At 35.2% G+C, this 20792-nt stretch overlaps 1 long non-coding RNA gene across 1 annotated transcript in view; it reads right to left on the bottom strand.

Annotated features, from left to right (window-relative positions):
- Positions 1-3904: 3904 nt before the first annotated feature.
- LOC126642713 (uncharacterized) overlaps positions 3905-20792 on the bottom strand; it is a 38928-nt gene continuing 22040 nt past the window's right edge. Inside the window, exon 4 of the long non-coding RNA XR_007629510.1 lies at positions 3905-6014. This is a non-coding gene — a long non-coding RNA (uncharacterized LOC126642713). The remainder of the gene's footprint in view (positions 6015-20792) is intronic.

Below are 20792 nucleotides of genomic sequence, written 5' to 3'. Positions count from 1 at the left end.
ATCCTATTCTTCTGAAATGTGGTATGATTACAGCATTTGATAGGGAGTGGAAACTAGAGGCAAACAGCAAGCCAAGCAAACACACACTAGAGACATTTCCTAAATAATTTCTGTCTAGCACTCCCACAAACACTTCAAAGTAAAAATCAGCCTCTGACTGTAACTTGGACAAAGACATATCTGTTGGGATTGCAGAGAAGAGTAAAATTATCATTAAGTCCTGTGAAACACATCCCCTCTTCCTCATGGTCCCATTACTGACATCACACTAATGTACCTGAGGCAGCACATTCCCTTCCACAACACCACTATACAAGTATAGTACCCTGGTAAGCAATAAGATACCTTTGGTGATTCTTGAAATGAAAGGGGAAGAAATTTTAAAAGAACAGATGTTTTACCAAAGCACAAACATCAGAAATTCAAAAGTGAATACAGGAAAAAATAATACTGAAGAATAAATCTAATATCTAAACATTCTCACATATCAAATACGATCCATTAGATAAGTTCTCTATTAAAAAATATTTATGTACCTGAAATTGCCTTCTGACAACTTCGTTAAACAGATCTCCACCAGTATATCAATATCTAATTTTGTGATAATTCTCTTTCAAATAATATTCCAGCATTCCATCTTGATTAGATTTCAATTTATCTACATGTGAACGCTTGTGCGGTTTACCTTTATAGATAAAATGACCCACATTTATTCATATTGTCTTCTATAGACATAATGTCAAGGAATAGATATACTTCTGCTACAAGACAAATGCCCAGTTATAGATTTTTTACTGCTCTTATTTATTTTGACTTCACAATCCTCAGTTACCACAGGCAGGATATACAACTGTTCTGTTTTGGTTCTTAAGACTAAAAAGTCTTCACTATTTTCAACCCTGAGTAATGTGAGGCTGAGTGAGTTTATTATCAAAATCATGGTATAAGAGAGAAGATCAAATTCAGTATACAATTAGAAATCTAGAGTTGAATGCTCCACTGCCTTGGGCATCAACTCAAGATCCACTGCTAATTTGCAGGAGAAAGAGTATATGCTACTTAAGCAGAAGGAGGATTTGATTAAAAGAAGTGGTGAATTTGGTTGTTTCAAACTGGTAACTTTTTAAGATGGTAAATGAACACCTTTCATCTCTTCCTTTTCCAAAAATTATTAAGCAACTTTATAAGCATATTTGATTCACAAATAGTAGAGGTTTTCCAAATTCTTAGTTTTGCAAAAAAAGTGATCAAGGCCAAAGTGATCAAGGCCAAATTGATCAAGTTCTATAAAATCATTTTCCATTACTCAAACATTTTTGAACAGCAGACTGTCATTTAGGATTTGAGTAGATCACATTTTTTACATTAAAGGTGAATAAAAAATCATTTCATATTGTTTGAGGAACAAGTAGTTTGAACTGCAGCAAGCCTCAGATGAGGTCTTTTGATAAATGCATTAAAAGTGACAATCATCATTTGGTCATTTAGCATCATTAAAATTTTTTTCAAATTATAGTTCCAAAGCAGTTTCACTTTATCTTAGCAAAGACTAGCAAGTAGAACCCAAATTCAACATAATTTATTATTTCTGAGCAGTCTCTCATTTTTAGGCAATTAAATTTGACACCATTCTTTTAATGAAGAAGGAAAAATGGAAAATAAAGAGAGATGAAAGCATGTTCACTGCAAATAGTATTCCACTTATTGTGATTCAGAACCACCACTATTATCTTAACTATAATTAAAGTTTAGGCAGTGGAAAAATAGAGATATAAAACTTTTCAGTGCTGGTAAAAATGTAATATGGCATGTTCATTTCTATAAGACGGGGGTGTTACAATTTCTGATCTTCATAATTAGCATCAATCCCACTTTATTCAGAATGTAGAAATCATCTGGTTACTCTTCTTTCTAGTGAAAACTTTCAAATTAAGTGTAAAGATATGGGGTAGGTACTGATATCAAAGTGAAACTTTCAAGCCTTTACATTCTCAAAAAATCTTTATCTGATGTTTTATCTGGAACAAGATAGCATAAGAAACCAAAACTAATAACCAAAGCTGTGTCTTGGCATTTTTATGCAGTAATTTGGAGAGCTATTGGATATAAAAACAAAATGCCAAGATCTAGAGTGAGAAAACTTTGTACAAGAAACTAGTTTTAAACATTTATCATCCAAATGTTCCACTTATACTGATGTCAAGTGAATGATTTTAGTGTGAGCTTTCACATTTTTGAATTGCTACTTAAAATATACAGTTCCAAATATTTTGACACCCCCCCCCCCAAAAAAAAAAGTGATTTTCCAGCTTTTATTTCAAAGCAAAAGAGCTAAAGATCTAAAGGGAGAAGCTGGCAGCATTAGTTGAGGGTTTCTTTTTAATGGTTGAATTCTTTTCCCCCCTAAGTTGTGGACAACAACAGCAAAATGGGAAGAATTGTAGAAAGGAAAGGAAAGAATATTACACCTGCATGCTGTTGTTGCAGGTGCACACCTGCTTCACCACCATCTGTACTGCAGTGTGTTAACAGTCACAGACTCTTAGCTCTTCTGGAGTAAGCACCTTATTCCATTACTACTCTTCTGGGAATACACTGCTCTAATCTGTAAAAAAAAATACTTCCAATCTCATTAGCGATCATCAAACACATCCTCAGTTCAGGTGGGTAAATGTTTGCAATCACTGGAAAATCCTGCTCAGTGAAGTCAACATAGAGTTCATTTAAAATTAAATTTGAAAAAACAAAAGCAGGTGTGAATATTTGAGGTGTCTGAATAGTTTGATTACACTACAGCTCAGCAGGATGATTTTCCTAGTGCCATAAATCATTTAGGCCATTGTGAGACTCAGTCAATGTACCGATACATGAAAGGTCTCACTAACACCCCCTGGCATCAGCCAGACTAAACACAGTCAAATCAGAACTCAGAATGCAGCTGTCAGTCTTAAGGCTTATCAGAGCAAGATGGGGAAAGGTCCCAGAGGTTTTCAGCCCTCCCAGAGAATATTCTTCCTACCTTCATCTTCCATAATAAGCCAAATGACGATGATTGCAGCTATAATCAGGAGCTGGGGAGACTCTTGTCTCCTTTCAACTCGGTAAAACTGTCGTACTGTACGAGTTCAAAGTAACACAAAAAGCAATAGCAAAAAAATCTTTCTTTAAAAATCCTTATGTACTTACCATCCAAGAATTTTAAGTGGGGGTTCTATAAGCAACTTTCCAAAGCTTAATGGTATTAAATAATTCTTATAATGCATTTAGAAAATGAATGAAAAAACCCCAATTACTGGAATACAACATAATTGTAAGAATAGGCCAATATTATATTTAATAATCTGCTCTTATCTAAACATGGCAATAAGCAGAAATTGAAGGTCACACATGAAAATGACTGTATTTTGAAAAGAAGTGCCTTGAGAAAAAAGCTGAAAGATTACAAGAAAAAATATAGCTGAAAATTAGTTCAGTGTACAATGCAGTGCCCACAAGCAGAAAGGCAGCATGGATTTCCAAGTCAAATTACAATGCTGTTGTTGCAAACTTCATCTTAAAACATTCACAGCCTGGATAGATGAACCCTTAGCCTTGGATAAATGCATGGTGCTTTATTTTTGAGCTCCCTTGCTTTATGCACAGTGCCTGAAGTCGTTTATACCTGGATTTAAATCTAACTTCAACATTAATACATCTTGTGCTATTTTGTCCTGTCTTGTCTAATGTAATCAACAGCATGGGTCTTTTATCATTGTCACTTTGTCTCCAGCAAGCAGGAACTGCTCAGCAAACAGGCTTCTGGAAACTTGCTTATTGTGTATCACCTCTGACTCTAGCTTCTCATAAAGCAGAGAGACAGTATAAATTTGCAAGGTTTTTTATTCATATATTTATCACCAAAATATATCAACATCACCACTGCAATTTCCATACTTTCAGTGATTTACAGATTGATATAAGCTCAAAGAGTGACTCTTAAGAGAGGTAACTAACACAAACAGGTCTGTTCATGTTGGATAATTATTCTATTCCTACATCAATCATCTATAGAAAGTTTATACCAAAATGTTATGGCACACTGTCATCACTGTAAGATATTACAATAGAATCAGTTCTTTATAGACAAACTTAAATACACTAACAATATGCATCACAATTCAAAGTCATCATTTAAACACCTCAGGTGAAACCCTGGACTAGCTTAAAGTCAATGGAAAAACCCTGACTGACCTCAGGGTAAGTCAGATCCTGTCCTTTATTGGTGCCTACATTCATTTTTGCCAGCCATAAGACAAATTATTAATAAATGCCCAGGATACTACTTAGTCTCAGCAGAGATGGTAAGAACCAGAAAAGAAGCTTTTCAAGTACATTATACATGAATCAAGCTGTTATCTTTTGAACAGTTTGTTCAATGAGTTGGCATTCAACCAAATAGAGAGATGGTCAAATACTGCAAAAGATTATTCTTGAATAATTTATTTAATGAATAACAGCTACTTTGGGAGGATAATATATTCTGTGAGTAATATTCAGCAGCTTACAGTCAAAAGTGTTTTATCCAACATTAATTACTGTTGTTTTGTTTTGGGGAAGCATAGAGGTATTGTAAGGTTTTGTTTGTTTTGCTTTGATCTTCCATCACTGCACAGTTACCAGCACTCATGCTAGAGTACACAAATAGCAGCCACCTGACTTCTGTTGAATTTGGTTTCACATTGCTTCAGCATGTAGGATTTGTTAACTTTCATGTAAAGAATTGAAGTGACATTGTAACACTCTGTGTATCACCTATTCATGCACTAAGATTTATGAGAGGGAAAAAAAAAATAGGAAAAAGCCTCCGGCCTCCAAGCAGCTTGAATATAGCTAATGTTGCCATACTCATGCGTCCTTCAACAGCTGTCTATTAAACCCCTACTACGATTTTCTAAAAGTGTTGATTTAAAAAAAAAAAAAAAAAAAACAAACCATCACTGTATTAACTATTTTACATAAACAGTTATTATGTTCAATTTCCTATCTTAGGAGAATTCCGTTCTTGACACAAAAGCGTGGAAATAAGCTGTGTGTAGTTCTGAGCACTATTTCCTCCCTTGGAGAAAGTTTAAGCAAACATTCACATCTCTAAGTCAGAGTTATGCTGTTGGCAGTTCCCTAACATTATGGTGTCCATGCCCTTGAGAGTTCTTTTCCACCAGAGACAGGCAAGAATTTTGTGATTCCCATAACTAAGATGTACCTCAAGCTGATCATTCCAGGCTTCTTTCTTAGCCTCACAGCCAGCCTTAAAGCACTTGGCTTCTCACACAGAGACTCTAACCCACGATAACAGTACTACTCTCAAAACACAAAGAGTTTATCAAAACCATAAGGAAACTGCAGGAAAAATGTGAAGAAAAGCAATACTAGAGTACACATAGTTTGGCTTTTTTGATGTTTTTAAAGTAGTTTGTTCTGTATAGCAGTAGGATAACCACGTGTAATGAGGTATTGGCATAATTTCTGTCACATGCTGTATATGCAATATTTTCCAGGTTGAGTGCAGGTCTCAGGGTGGAAACATATTTGCCTATGAGGATGCTCATGGGTACATCAGCACTGGCCACAAGGAATACTACATTTTTAATACAGGATAACTTGTGATTTGGAAATCTGACTTCTTTCTTCTGTAGTATAAAGTTAAGCCTACTTTGAAGTCTCTCCAAGTGAGCAAGTCCACTGGGAAGATCAGAGTCAGTTGCACAGGTGCTGTCCCCGTCCTACCTGGGTGTGCAGCCACTTCCCTTTGCTGCGGAGGGGGAATGCAAGAGCTGCTGCCTCCCCTGGCTGGAAAATATCCCCATCCAGCTGTTCTCTAAATGAACCACAAAGTCACAGCCCATCACTGCCTCACTACAGCTTCCCTGCTGCCACCAGAGATGATCCATCTTTACTCTGCCTGTGGCGGGCAAGTTGCAGTTTCAGCTGTGACGTTCAGCACCAGTGGTCATCTGCAGCATGAGCTGGATCCCCTAGAAGGGAAGAGAGGAAGAAAACCATCAGCAAGGCACAAGCTGAGACGGTGTCTCACTTACCTCGCCACTGCTCAGGTCAAATGAAGCTTGTGACACAACAAATAGACTTCTAGCTGCAGAGGTGTGGTGAATCTGGCTGTGTTTCTCTGCAGCTGAAATTCTTTTTCAGTCTAAAACTTGCTGGATTTTTCATAGTATTGATTCATCCTTCACATGACTTAAAAAAAAAAAAAAAAAAACAAACACAACACACCCCGCAATGATTTGGCTTGTAATAAATCTGGGGAAAAATAAAATTTGTATTCTTAGCACAAATGCATCTATATGCATTATGATATTATTCAATATCTGTAAGCTTTAAAACTTTTCAATAACCTAGTTACAGGCCTCATTTATTATCTTAAGTAACACAATTATTTTTTGTTACATTAGAAAGTTCTTGCAAAAGACAACTTACAGCTTTGAAGAAATGTAAGTAATTTTTTCACTTTTAGCACATTTTCAAATTGATTGGCTCAGTACCTCATGTGCAAATGGAATCTCAAATTTCAAATACAAAATATTATTCAGATGCTTTTTAGATATTTGAGAGAAAAACTACTAAAAAAAAAAAACTACTAAATGAGCTCTTGGAAAATAAGCATTATGGTGCAGTCTTCAATCATACAAGTTTATGGTTACTTTTTTTTTTTCCTGACAGACTACTATCTCTTTCAGTGTGCTGATTAAATATAAAAGGTACTAAGTAGTGTGTAAAGTATTGCATTTTTAATGAAAATACAGTCTTGAATTTGTCATGTGGAAAAAATAAAGAATGACAAACTGTTATTATTTAAAATAGCCCCTATGAGTTTTAACTCCCTCATTTTTCATCACTACAGTGCCCTGCTCTTGTATCCAAGTTGCACATTAAACTATGATTATCTGATTTTTATTACCATTAAAAGGAAAAAAAAATACGTAACATACTTCTATCACAATCCTCAGATTAAATGTTTCTTTTTGAGAGAAATCATCAAACTTGTGCTTAGAAAGATTATTTTTTGTTATAGTACATTTTTTTTTGATAACCCAGATCAATATATATTAGCTATCAAATGAACTGTGTTTTGGTGAATAAATCAACACAAGTTACCCATGAAAGAATAATTTAGAACAAAGATTGCAAAGTAATTAATTTTTGTATTTGCACAGAGAACTTGTTTATGAACAAGCAAATCTAACTAAATGAAGAGCAAAGCCTTGGAAAGAGAAAATTATGGAGAAATTGTCTAGAGACAGGCAAATTAGTTAAAATCACATTAAATCCACTATTTTGTTTAGTCCTTTATGTGATATGTGCATGTCCTCTTCAGGAATACTTAGTCTAAATGATTTTGATATTTGACAGGAGAAACTGTTACTATCTTATTTTGGAAAAATTTGAAATAAATAACCTCAAAGCACTGTCTGTCAGATTTCCTTTACCCCCAAGACTAAAATGTCAATATTGTCATTTCAAACTGTAGAAGAAGTGATCTGCCCTATAGGAAGTAAAGATGGAGGAATTTGAAAAGGTTTCCTGATGTTGAATTATTTCTTCCTGTTACCTTACAGTGGTTTGATTCTGGAAAGGGATGAGAAAACAGTTTGAGATAAAATGTAAGTTCTGGATTCGAGTTTGGTGAAGGGAGATTGGAATAATGAGTTTCATAATTTAGAGGCAGCATAATGAACTCTTTAAAATGTTTTTATATTTTAGTTTGTTTATATAAGAAATAATTAAAAGACATAAATTTATTATTTCTCAAAGATGATATAGAATTATTTATGGATATTCTTTTGAATGCTAAATATAGTCTGCTGTCTTTGAAACAACTGAGTGCAACATGCAATGAATGAAATTGTTTGTTTTTCTCTTTTCTTTTTCCTGAATTTAGCAACAAGTTTACTTTGGGGTCATATTTTTTTCTTAATATGTGGTCATGTGTTTAAGGTACTATCTACTGAACATATGTATTTTCCCAACAGAATTCTCCTTTGGGGATTAGTCATTAGTATGATATGAATCACAAGTCACAAATACACCAAATTAATTTTGCAAAATTTGGGGACAAAAAGGCATTTTCATTTTCATTATGGAAATAGATGAAACAAGAAAAAAATTAACAGAATGTGATCATTAGAATTTCTGATTAAGCTTGCCTTCTCTCTTGAGGCTGGGCCCAACAGCTCTCTCATGCTGAAAAACAAGAGAAAACAGCTGGAAATATGTGATTTTGATTTCTTCACCCCAGCTGCCTAAATTGAAAGGCTGCTCACCAGGGGTGGATGGAGACTCACTGGGGGTGCACTGGGGGCAGAAGTGGAGCACCAAGAGTCTTCACAAACCACAGGAACTACCAGTATAAAACAGACTAAACAATATGTGATCTTTCCCCTCCTTCTTTCTTTCTGAGAGCAAGAAGAATCAGAAGAAGTCATTCTTATTTCTTTTTAAAAAACAGAAAGACTTTAAATCAGCACATCTTTTCAAGTTTCTTGTTTTTTTAAATAGATTAACTATGAGGTGAATATTTTTATTTCTGATGAATTGATTTACTTATTCTATTTCAGCAGAAAAAAAATATTTTATTTTATTTTTTTTAATGTTTCATAACTCCAAGCACCTGGAAAATTTTGGATGTTCCGTAAGAAAAAATGTGATTACTTCCCCAACTAACATCAATTAACCAGACCCATTTTCTTAATGATGGGTTAAATCATTTCACATGGAATTGTCAATAGATTTATTTATTTACTGCTACAGAAAGCAGTTTTCAAGGATTTTTTCCATAAATATTGACTAATATCATAAGTTTTGTCAAAAAAACCATGGGGAGAGGAAGAAAAAAATCCCAGTTCTATGGGATAGATTGATATACCAATAATAACAACAATAAGAGAACATACTGTCTATTATATGTAGAAACAATGATGTGCATTCCAGTTTATGAAAGGATCTTCAAGTGGTGCTTACAACTTTCTTTTATCAAAGATGCTGGTCAATACTTTATAGCTTCTCTGAGCTTATTTGCTCTGATCAAAGTATGGAATATAAAAGATTAAAGTCTCCTACTAATTATATGCCTGAAGGCACATTAACAATGTAACTGTCAAAGCTCTGCTGAAAATTCATTTCACATTTTTAATAAAAACTGATAGCAAGGCTTTGAATGCATCTAAGTGGAAAAAAAGTAATTTTTGTTTCAGCAGCTTCTTTACGAGGAGAGTGTAGAAGCCCTGAAACCTCCCAAACAGAGGGAATAGGCAATTTGTGCTCTGAAAATGGACTTCTAGAAATCTTCCTGTCAAACAATTCACAGCGAGTTTCTCCTTAATAACTCTTGATGGTACCAAGAAATAACTCAGCACTGGAAATCAATGCTACATTTTTGATCAAAACCATCAATTTCAAAACTTTAAACAATAAAATATTCAAAATGTTCCTCAGCTGTATGGGACAGAACACAACTATTATCGATTCAAAATTGTTAGATTTTTTAAATGCCTTAAATCTCTCTCCTGTGATTCTACAATACTTTTTTTGGACATATCTCTTCTCTCTTCCTGTAGCAGCCAGTAATTTCCTTAACTGCACGCTGTGAAAACATGAAATAAAAGCTTTTTATAGAGTTCCTGAAAACCTTTGTAGCATAATAGGTTCCTGTGGAACTTGAACACACGAGGGTTAGAATATTGCAACGATGTTTTGCCTTCTGCCATAGCTCTTATATAGTGTGATTGCCTATCAGCTTGTGCTGTGTTTTCAGGGAAATGGGATCATTGGACCTTGCCACCAGTGAAATGAGAGCTTCATGTCTCAAAGTCAGCCGTGCCAGGGACGCCAGCTCCATATTCTCTTTCAGCATGGAGTAAAAAAGCATCCAAGGTGTAAGACATGATACAGCCTGTGACATTTCTTGTTGGAAATATCCCAAGAAATTAAGCCAAGTTAGAGAAGATGTCACACAAATTCTAGTAAAATTTTCAGTTATCTCTATCTGTACTACACCCATAAATAATTAAATGACAGTGGTAAATGTAATATTTTGAGTCCTTTTGGATACATAGTAAGGCAAACCTTGAGTTTCCCAGATTATTAATATTTTAGCAAGCTTTTTTCTATCAGTATCTGTTATCTGTGTGTGAATGCATTAATCCCAAGTGACTTGGGATAATTTGCTCCTTTGACTTTAGTGAGACTTTATTTTAATGTTGTTTTGAAAGGTAATTGTGTGACCTCTGAAGGTGGTAATTTATGACTGACCTATGAAAACTATCGAGACCAGTAATACACAAAGAAATTTTGTTATGTTTGCTTGTAGTGGATGCTCAGACAAGACCTTAGAATTGCTCTTATATCACATATAAAATAAACAGCTTGATTAATTTGCTCTGTGAACACTCATGACAAAATCTGGAAAATAATTAAAAAAAAATTAAAGAGGAAAGAAAGAGAAAGAAAGAAAGAAAAGAAGGAAAGAAAGAAAGAAAGAAAGAAAGAAAGAAAGAAAGAAAGAAAGAGAGAAAGAGAGAAAGAAAGAAAGAAAAAGAAAGAAAGAAAGAAAGAAAGAAAGAAAGAAAGAAAGAAAGAAAGAAAGAAAGAAAGAAAGAAAATTATGTGTGCTATTATCAATTCTTTGATAATGTTTTTTCTGACCCATCTGCCTCTATGATGAACCTCAACAACAGTTTAACAGTCTTTTTAAAAGACTTATTATTTTATGCCAGGGGGAAAGTAAAACTATTTTCAACAGTCTCTGGCATCTTTCATTTTGAGAGGTAAAATAAGAAAAGGCAGAAAAATAGTAAGAAAAAAGCAGATGTTTTCTTATTTAAGAGTTATGTACTAAAAATGTCCCTCAAGGGAATCACCAGCTCTACCAGTTTTGTCAAGCACTGTCACAGAGCCAAAGTGCACCTCAACATGTCTAATCAGCCTGAAGCCTAGGAAACTGAGAAAATCACTTTACACTTTCCTTCCACAAATCTCCTCAGATGTGACAAAACAAAGGAGGGGGGGGAGAGAGTGTGGAGGGGAGCAGTGAAGCCACAAGAAAAAAACCAAAATGATGACTCCCTTTAAGTCAGCACGCTCACTCGTGTTTTCTTCAGATGGCTTAAGAGGAAACACATGTCTCTCATGTTTAGCAAAAACAGACAATGTCAAGCCTGGTAAAACTTTTGAAAAAAATTAATTTTATAGAAGAAACCATTTTGTAGCTTCTTTGAAGAAAATCTTGCATGCAACACTCCTTCCCATGTAACACTCAGAGGAGGAACAGAGGGACTAATGATACAGTAGTCTCCCCTTTGACTAAAAATCTAGATTCTCCTACATAGCTGTAAAACAAAATAATAAATACCTGTCAGGATGGCCCAAGATGTTTCTGTGGCTGGGATTTTGCCAGGAGCATATATCTAAATCACAGTTTCTGCTAAAAAAATTACAAACAAATTTGTTGCTCTGCAGTAGTTCAGCTTTCTCGAGTTTTGCCAGGATGTTTATCATCAACTTTTTTCATTCCCTGTGAGGTCAAACTGTGGTGTTAACATTTATCATTCTCTTTAGTTCAAATGACTGAGACTAAGGTAATTAGCAAATAGATAGAAGTTGAGGTATACAGGACCTAGAATATATGTTTATTTTTATCTTATTATGTGATTTTTCAACATTGAGGATGAGAATATTGAGGAAAGAATTCTCTATGCAACAAAATATGGTTGGGGTACTGTTCCATGCTTCTCACAACACTGATGTTTACTCAAGTAACTCAAGCTGACAGTGAACAAGAGGCAATGGGATCATCCACATTGCAGTGTGACACAGCATGTGTGGTATGGCATGGAGTGCCATTGGTTGGCTAAGACTCATCTCACATGAAAAATTACCGGAGGATTAGTGGGAAAATGTTAACAATTATTTTCCCTGAAAAATATTTGTAAAAAAACCTTAATGAAGGAAGACACCATCAAGAAACAGGTAGACAGCCCCATGGCACCAAACAAAGTTGAGTTTGAAGACCTATATCTGAGGATCACTGGTCAGGGAACTTAATAATATTCTCCTATGCAACTGTACACTTTTTCACAGGAAGGATTCCATCCCAGTAGGACATTCTACTCAGGTCCCCATGCTGTCTGAGGCATATATGATGTTCTGTAGTCTGCTTTTTCAACTTGCCCCAAAATAGTCTTCTCCATATTCCACAAGTTTTAAAGGTGTATTTCCACAGGAGACAAGTGACTTCAATAAGAAACACTTTTAGGTGTTAAGTCAATATTTCTTAATGCAGTTACAAATTCTGTGTATTTTGACAGTAAGCACAGTGCCTCAAAAGCTGAAATATTTGATAATACCATACCAAAAAGTTATTTGATCAACTGATTAAGCAGCAGTTAATATTAGCACTGCAATTGCAATTGTAGCCTAGAATATTATTATTGATTTATATAGTAAAAAATATTTCACAAAATATTCTAAGCAGCGTGTAATTTTATATGAGAAACAAATAGGGATAAAAAATAGTAAATGAAGTTATAGCAGTATTAAATAAGACAACTGAATTTTAGATTTCACCTTGAGAAAATGGGGTTTTGGTATATTAATATATATTTTGAACTATTCTGCATATTGAGTTGTTATTTCACACTCAGGACTGTTATTTCACAAACAGGGTATTTGCATAAGGAAACTAAAACAGGGAAAGGTAAAATTCAGGAATTTGGAAAATATTCAGTTATGTAATATTTATACTAAAAGTTTTTTCTCTGTGTGGGCTGAGATTTAAAATGCTTTTGATTTAGACACTAAAGTTCAGTGGGGAAATAATTCACTAAATTCACTGAAAAGAATATTGACAAATTTTACCCCTTTCTAGTTCTATATTCTTGGCTTCTGTAGAATGCAGGAAATGCCAACTGAAAATATATTCTCATGTTATTAAATTTTAAGGGAAAAAAAATTAAATACTTTGGGGTAAGCCTTCGAGTTCCCAATCTTTGTTTCTCTTCTAATTCTCAGTATTGTGAAGTCTTAATGAACCTCCCAAAGTCACTATCTTACAACTGCTGAAAATTCTTGTCTCTTTTTTTGTGGAAGAATCATGCTGGGGATGTACAATGTGCTGCCAATAACAACTCCATTAGGGTTTATTTGGGATAATAATTTTGGAACAAAAATGATAAAATGAAGACAGCATCTTAGCTCTAATAACTCAGAAGTTCAACCAGAATTAATAATTCAGAAGTTCAGTTTGCATGTTTCTCTGACTATCAAAGTAAGTTTGGGGATGAATATAACGAGGCAAACTCTGAATTACATTCTACATCTGTGTGAACTGCTGCACTGATACTTCTACTAATTTGTACAGTGCTAATGTTTTAGTTTCAAAACAAGAAGGGTTTGGGGTGTTTTTAATGTTATAACACTTTATGTGCAGACTGCAAATATAAAGATGACTATGACTGAATGCATCAATTTGCATTTCCTAATTCTCCTGGTCTTCTTTTGCTTATATAATTGAAGTTGGGTTTGGAATCACTGAAGTGAAATTACCATGGCAGCAGTTTGCAAAGGGCCTGGAACCAACAAAAAGGTTTTCTGCTCATGTTAAAGCTCAAGGAGAGCAGTAGCAATAACAATCATACCTACAAATGATCTATTCAATCATCTTGTCCATCTGGTTTGGGTATAGTATCTCCATCTCTATTTTAAACAGAACCTTCCCTGGACATTGTGTCTGCCCTGTATAATTTTAGGCAAAATTACTCTAAATCTTGAGTGTTATTTTGAACATAGGTCACTAAGCCAATGACTCATCCCACTCAGCTGGCATTAGTTCATTAAAATACATCAACAGGGAAGGGACACAAGAATTATCTGTGTTTTAAACATTAATAGTAGCACTACATTATTCAAATAAGAAAAAAGAGCTTAAACATGTCAGCTAAGTGGTTTACTGCAGCTATAATATGCTCTGCAAGGGCACTGGATATACTCTCAAATTGTTTATTCTAATTCAATTCCCCAGAAGATCCCTGGTTTCTGAATGTAAAGATTGATGTTATTCTGTTGCATGTTTTGCCCTTTCCAATAAAAAACAGTGCTGTAGAAACTCCTGGATGTCCAGGCTGTTACTCATTGCTGGCCATGCTGGCACCCTGTTTGAGGTAGAAGGATGCTACACAACATCCAAGCTTCAAAACACCTAAATCTGAATGTAGATGAAAAAAAAAAAATTCTCACTAAGTTTGAGCTACTTCCTAGGACTAAATAAAGCAGAAGGTTTATTTTCTGGAATGTATGTGTGAGGAGTCCAGGTGGTCAGGGCAGAGGGCTGTTTCCACCACTCTCCTCGATTTTCAAGTTAGCTCTGAAACTAGATTAGAAATAATGGACAAAATAAAAGGTAGTTTGGAAGCAAATTGCTTTATCTTTTGCAGTTTACCTTTGCTTGCTGTTGTTAGCATAATACTAGCACAAATATTGAAGACACTGCTCTTTCTGGGAATTATTGAAAAATAAGACTATATATAACTTATAATAGTTAATCACCTCATATATCACCTAACAGATCAAAATTTGATCTAGATAATTCAAAATGTGGGCTTTTTTCTGTTTATGGAAGGAAACAATTTAATATCAGTTTTCCTGCTCTGTCAAAGGAAACACAGAACTATCAGAGTACACAGTTCTGTGGAGGCATGTCACCACATTACTAAAATAATTTTGTTTAAAGCCCTTAAAATCTTCTTCAACTGTGGGAACCTACTTTTGCATAATGGAGGCAGATTGTTTAGGTGCAATATGATGTTCCTTAGTGATAATGAAGATCAGGGTGGTGAAAACAAAACTCAATTCCTGGTTACTGCTTTGCTTTTCTTTCCCTGATATACAATAGTCCATTAGAAGTTATTTTTAAAAGATCCCTGAAAAACAGAAATATGGGGAAAGGTTGTGATGGGCAGCTGTAAGTTAATTCTCAGAGGTCTTGCATCACATACAGAAGAAAATAAATTTACCTTGTAATCTTTATGAAAAATGGTTGGTTTCCAATAAAAACTTTACTTTCATCTGGAAAACTCCTCTACTTATATTTATGTTATATGATTCTATATAATCAAGGGTGCTTGAGGAATCTGCTTAGCATTCTCCCCACAACATTCCTGTACTATGAGCATTTTGAATTAATTATGATAGACATTAAATCATATCTTATAGTTCAAATGAAAATGGCATTTTCATTCAGTAAATATATTTGGAGCTCTTAAAGCTTTTTATTTTTTGTTTATTTAATTTTTAATATAAAACATAAAAATAACTTAGTAAAATATAGATAAGGCTTTATGAGCAATTAAAAAAACCTCATTAAACTGCAAAACATTTTAAAACATAAATGAAAGCTGAGGATGTCTGACTTGTACAAGTGTACAAATACATATTTCACTATGTATTTGTGAAGGACATTAACAGTGTTAAATATTTTCTAGCAACACAGGCACACTATTGCTACCTTCATAAATATCTGTAGAAAGCTAAGAAGTGGTACTTACTGAAAAATGTTTTTAGATTTTTATACTGTCATTTTGGAAGGATATGGAATGTTTCTTCTATTTTGTTTCCTTTCTTTTTTGTACAAAAGTGGTCTACCAAACTGACAGGCTTGGGAATGGGCTTCTTACCTGTCTTGAATGGACCAAGAGGTATTTCCTGCCTTGGAAACCTTAAGAAAGATCTTTGATAACATCCTTTTGCCAGACTGTTTTAAATTATTCTGTCCTGTTTTAAAGGAAAAAAAAAATCCCTAAAAAGTTCCATAAAATTCTTTAACTTGTTTCAGGAGAGGTTATGGCATCACTTTGCATCACTGCTACAAGAGCTTTCCATTCAGCTTGCAAATCCAGTGACATTTTTCCCCACGAAAGGAGTCAGGCCATGGGGTGTTTTTGTAAGGAAAGTCTCAAACTCCCAAGCACAGCATCCACCTTTACAGTCTCCATAAAGAATTGGAGGAAAGCAGACCCTTCAAAAGAGAGCAGTAAGCTCTGATCAGTTCCTTTGAAGAGTGGTTGCAGCTGCCCTGTGCTTGAGGAGGTAACTCTGGATGGGGGATCCTGTGGAGCCTGGGTCCTGCAGTCTAAGCCCTGGAAAGACAGACCCACAAAAGCAGTTGCTGCTTAGTCCTTGTCCTCCAGTGTACCTTTTTGCTGTTCTTTGTCTCCCAGCAGCGAAACCCTTTGTAACTTGAGGGTTTTCTCAATCGTTTTTCCATTAAGCTTTTGGATGGTCATAGAAAAGCTAAAATACTCACTTCACTTACCCTTTTTTTTTGTTGTTTGGTTGGTTTTTTGGATCCAAATTAAAGGCTACAAAAGCATGAGACAAACTCTGTTCTATCCAAAAACTGGTGTCCACCCTCACATGGGTCAGACTATGCGCCGTTTTGAATTATGAGAATATTTGTGCATGCCATAAGGCTCACACCAAGCAATACCCTTGAATTCTACAATCTTTGTTCTTTCACACTTGCATTATTACAGTTCTTTGGTTCTCTGCTGCAGGATCATGACATGACATTTTAACACACATAGTCCGCTTCCGGCATTTTAATTGGTTTAAAGCCGTTGGTAGCATCTTTTACTGTATTAATTTATTGCTTCAGCGTTAGTCAACTGAAACCTTTGCCAGATGGCAATACAGCCCCTGAATACTGACGAGGAGAAAGAAAATATTTATATGATGCAAATGTTTGCTCATTCATTAAGTATTCATGAATTGGTTTTTTAGAGTTTGTTTTTTGTGGATTTTTTCTCCCTTTTTCTTTGAGCTGCAATGCAAAAGGAGCCTAAAGGTTCAGATTTACATCTCATGGTAGCAAAATTATTAATAATATAGCTCCCTGTTATCTGCCTAAAAAACAGGGAAAAATGCTTTGAAATTTTTTCCTATCTATATTGAACAACAAGAGAAGTATTCTGAAACTTCCAGAATTTTATTGTGTGGCTTTCCTCTCCCAGTGCCAAAGGAGCAATGGGCAAGAAAAGTACAGAAGACCTCTTCCTTCACTTCTAAGTACAGGCTTCTCTGCAGAACTCTTTAATACTACTCCCAAATAAACCAGAGAACATTAAAAATTGATGCTTAAGTGTGTTATCTCATGAAATTTGCTCCCTTCAGTACTGACGGGGCCTTGGGGAAGTCACCTGCAGCCAGTTCTATTTCTAATCACAACTCCATCTCTAGTTTTCAGAAATCACTTGAGCCAAACCCCTGTACTTTTACAATACTCTCTATTTATGATAAAGGTAACAAGAGAATTAAATACACAGAAGAAGAATTTGGGATATGCAGTGACTTACACCGATTACAGCTGAAAGTGCCTTTGTTGGTCTGGTGATTCCAGGTACAGGGGTAAAGGAGGTTTCCTTTTTTTTTCCTACCTTGACCATTAGTTTGCTGGGTGTATTACTAAAAAAATCTCTTCTTTACTGGGTAGCCTGTAACTTAAAAAACTCCCTGAATTCAAAATTCCTCTTGGCTCTGACCTTTTGAAATCCATGGCCTTTTGCTGTGACTATTTGCTAATCACAGCACATCAGATCTACAATGCTTGGGAAAACGTAACTTTAGTTTTAGTAACTTAAGCTTGACTAAGTTTCCTCAGAAAGTCTGACTCTATGATCTAAATTAATAATGTCCTGACTATTAAGTTCCCATCCTCTGTGGAGCATGGCCCTTGGGTTCCAAACCTTTCAGTAGATTAAGAGTGGGATTGCACATATCTGTCTCTAAAGCTTGTTTGTCTTGCCTGTCACTACTGTCACTGTGCAATACACATTGCTTTATAATTCTCTCAGTTGACTGTTCTTGCCTGGACTTTTTAAGCACGTGATTATTTCATGACGTCAGCCCTTAAATCTTTCTACTGAAAGAAATTTTTAGACAAACTAAAAATAAATTAAAATAAAATAATTAAACATTAATAAATGTAAGTAAGTAATCAAATGCATGTATTTTGCACAGTCCTCATGGTGCAATAGGTGTAACCTCCTGTGTCACTGGGTACTGGCCATCCTCAGAGCATGCACTGTTTTCCTGCCTGCAGCACCTGCTCCTCTTCAGTGACTTGCTGGATTGCCTGGAGCCTCCCAGATGCAAAGGTAATGTAGCATGCTGATAGACTTACTCTCTTGTTCCACAGTGCCATCTGTGCTGTGCTCAGGAAGGTATACCCTGTGTAGTGTAGCTGCCACCAGTAGTGACAATCCTAGGCAGGCAAAGCTTTATTTTCACATCACAGGCTGGAATCTAAATAAAGCACACTGTGATCATGAGGGTTTATTCAGCAGTGGCTGCTTCATAGTATTAATACCTTGGATCCAGGCTCTCACACTCAGCTTGTGCCCAAAGATGAATCAGTGCAACTGTGCTGTTCCAAAATCCCGCAGCCAGCAACTCCTCCTCTGTCAGTACATCCCACTCTTGGATCTGCTGGTGCTTCACTGGAAAGCACTGCAAGATACTGGGTTTTGCTCTTAGGCTCTCATGCCTTGGCTCTTATGCAGCACTGAAATTCATTAAAATGGGAAATTCTCATTTATAGTTTTTAATTGCTTATTTAAAAATCTCTGGCTAAACTAATCCTGCAAACTCATGTGTTTTTCAGAAGAACCTCGAGAGATAATTGACAATCGCTTTACACTGCTGACTTTCTTTTGAATTACTTGCTCTAGGAGTATGCTTGAAGGCTCTCAGGGTCCAAACCCCAAATCATATGTCAAAGGTAGATTCCTGTTTGGTTTTAGCAGGTCCAATAAACTTCATTATCTGTGGAGATGTTGTCATAATTTGCTGGACTGCATCTTGGCACATATAGTTGTCATGACAAACAACACTCAAATATTCATATTATCTGGTACCTCAGCAAGTATTTAGAGTGGATAAATTTCTGCTTCATCACATTGCTGCTTCTCTATCTAGCTCTAGAACAATGCCTTCTGCTTCCTGAAGATGATTTTGTAGAGAGATGAAAATCAAGGCATTCAAAGCCAAACTTTGAGATTCATGAAGACCAAATCCCTCAAAGTTGTGTCACCAAAAGAAAACCTTGGATCTGATGACATCTGATTCTAAATATACTATATAAAGTTGATATTGGAAAGAACTTCACACCTTTCAAACAACTACAATACCAATTATACTTTGCTGAATTTCTTCAGAATTATGAATGGATGCATTCCTCTGCACACCTGAACTTAGCATGAATTTTATACAAAATCAAAACCACAATATTTCCCCAAATCTAAGCCAAAAAAATTGGCAAGACACAACATTTTTAGCAGAGTTGAATGAAAAATATTAGCAAGATAGATCTGTATTAATTCCTTTTTCTTTTTACACGGCAGTAGTCAAGTATTTAGTAAGGGAATCATCGTTTGGCATTCCCTTTAGGAATTAATGGATAAACTATTTGGAGATTATTTTGAAATTGCCCTACTCACTACACTTGGTTTGTGCCTTACATTGAGTATATTCTTGAGACTGGAGTTCGTATGAATTGACTATCAGCTGATTTAATCTTGTTATGCTATGACTGGCTATATTAATTTGATAACTGCTGGCTCCTGACTGTTATAATTGTAGTTAATCAACCTACCCAGTTTGGTTTGGTAATTGCATTGTCCAATATAAGTCTGTTCAACAAAAACTGTAATGGGGTTGTTGCTTTTCATGTTTATCTGTTCTTCATGTAGTTACCTATCATTTGAGTGTTGGAAGTTCTTTCAAAACAGTGGTATAAATTCAAAGAATTAAAATAAACAGTTACATTTCTTGAGAACTGTGAACTCTGTTCTCCATCAAAACTAGAAATGAAAAATCAGATTGTCTTAAATTTTGAATTTTATAGTATCTAATTTTTTAATGAGTTGCTCAGAAAAAAAGCAACAGATAAAAAAACCAAACCGAAACAAACAAAAACCTCCAAACAAACTCCAAAACCATTTTAGAAAAAATGCCACTCTTAGGCTGCTTTCAATAACAGTACTAATTAACAAAATTTATCAGCTTTTTCAACATGTCAGGCTTTATTCCTGGCACTGTTATCTCCATTTCTTCTCATCCTCCACTTTTTCCCTCCTCCTGAGATTGCTTAGAAAAATAACTCACACATTAAAAAGAAAAAAAAACCAAACCTTCTTTTTCTTATCTTTAATAACCAGAGTTAGTTCTTGCATCCACATTTCCTGAGTCCTGAAAGTTTTAATTTTTTTTCCTTGAAAATTTTGTGTTCCCAGTGGCGTGAGTTCTATCACCATCCTAAACCTCTGTTGCTTCAGTTTGCTTGTAAACACCGCCTTCTTTAGTAAGGATCTCCTACACCAGCAGTCATCTCTTCATGTACATGCACTCTGGGTAACAAAACATGCCTGTAAAGATAGTCTTGTAAAATTAAACTGAAAAAAACCCACAAACCAGGACACATTCACACTTAAAAATCTAAACTGCCTCTTTACAAACTGAACGGTTTCCTGAGATCATTCATTCATCATGTGCTTTCCAAGAAGGGTTTCTGTACTCCCATCACCTCTGCACTTTCCTCTAAGTTCTGGGCAGATTGATGGAAGATGTGATTGCCTTCACAGAAATAAGAGAAGAGACTAAAAAACTGATTCCCCCTCTCTAATTTTAACTTCTTTAAAAATAATAATTTAAAGGAAAACAATATCATGTGTTAAGTACATTTAAAATAC

Source organism: Myiozetetes cayanensis, unplaced genomic scaffold (genome assembly GCF_022539395.1).
Source record: "Myiozetetes cayanensis isolate MyiCay16 unplaced genomic scaffold, myiCay2020 scf24, whole genome shotgun sequence".
In the NCBI taxonomy this organism is placed as follows: Eukaryota; Metazoa; Chordata; class Aves; order Passeriformes; family Tyrannidae; genus Myiozetetes; species Myiozetetes cayanensis.
Note: the sequence above shows the minus strand (reverse complement) of the source record. Positions and strands in the feature narration are given on the sequence as shown.